The sequence below is a fragment of the Octopus bimaculoides genome, chromosome 16, assembly GCF_001194135.2.
Source record: "Octopus bimaculoides isolate UCB-OBI-ISO-001 chromosome 16, ASM119413v2, whole genome shotgun sequence".
In the NCBI taxonomy this organism is placed as follows: Eukaryota; Metazoa; Mollusca; class Cephalopoda; order Octopoda; family Octopodidae; genus Octopus; species Octopus bimaculoides.
Window position 1 is genome coordinate 26,877,060 of NC_068996.1, and position 831 is coordinate 26,877,890.

Sequence of the window (831 nt, forward strand, 5' to 3'; positions counted from 1 at the left end):
ATAATAATAATAATAATAATAATAATAATAATAATAATAATAATAATAATAATAATAATAATAATAATAATAATAATAATAATAATAATAATAATAATTATAATAATAATAACGAGGAACAGGAACGTTATACAGTTCCTGTGGTGGGTGGACATGCAGGGGAAATGAACCAACTAGATAATGAATTGCTTGAAATTCAAAGACGACTCACCGACTTGATGAATGCTCCAGAAGGAAAAAATCCCTATGAATATAAGAAGAGTAAATAGGAGTATGATAAATAAAGTAACACAAAAGATGAATACTGTCATACCATACATCCAGACGGAGGACAGAACACAAACAAGGAATCTTCTTCGGGTTATTGTACTACTTGTTAAGGAGAAATTACAACATAAGAGAACAGAAAATGGCGGAGCAAAATAACCATGGTGGAAACGACGCCTTGAAAGGAGCATAATGCGGGCAAAGCAAGATCTAGGAAAAACTGAGCAATGGTTAAGAGGAAACTGGAAAATGGGGAAAAGACAGACCGAGAAAAATTAGAGAAGAAATATAAAATACAGAAGAACAGGTTTGATGCAGTAATAAAGTAGTTAAAACAGAGGATCATGGCAAAAAGCCAGAAGATCAGAAGATTTGTGAACAGAAATAAGCAGTTCGAGGAGAAAAGATTATTCAAAAATAACCCGAAGCAATTCTTCCGAATGTTAGAAGGATACAATGTGGAAAATGTTGCTCCTGATGCAAATCAAGCCAAGGAGTTCTGGAGCGGATTATGGGGAAAGAATGTAGTGCATAAAAGGGATGCAATGCGGATAGGAACTATCA

The 831-nt window shown here is 33.5% G+C and overlaps 1 protein-coding gene across 13 annotated transcripts in view; it reads right to left on the reverse strand.

Moving 5' to 3' along the window:
• Positions 1–831, reverse strand: part of LOC106868339 (uncharacterized) — a 178,055-nt gene that overhangs the window by 88,138 nt on the left and 89,086 nt on the right. Inside the window, exon 1 of one of the 13 annotated variants that reach the window (XM_052973632.1) lies at positions 212–244. The exons of the other annotated variants lie outside the window; for them this stretch is intronic. The gene's annotated coding sequence lies outside the window, so the exon portion shown is untranslated. Of the gene's footprint in view, positions 1–211; positions 245–831 lie in introns of those variants that run through there. 13 annotated transcript variants of the gene reach the window in all.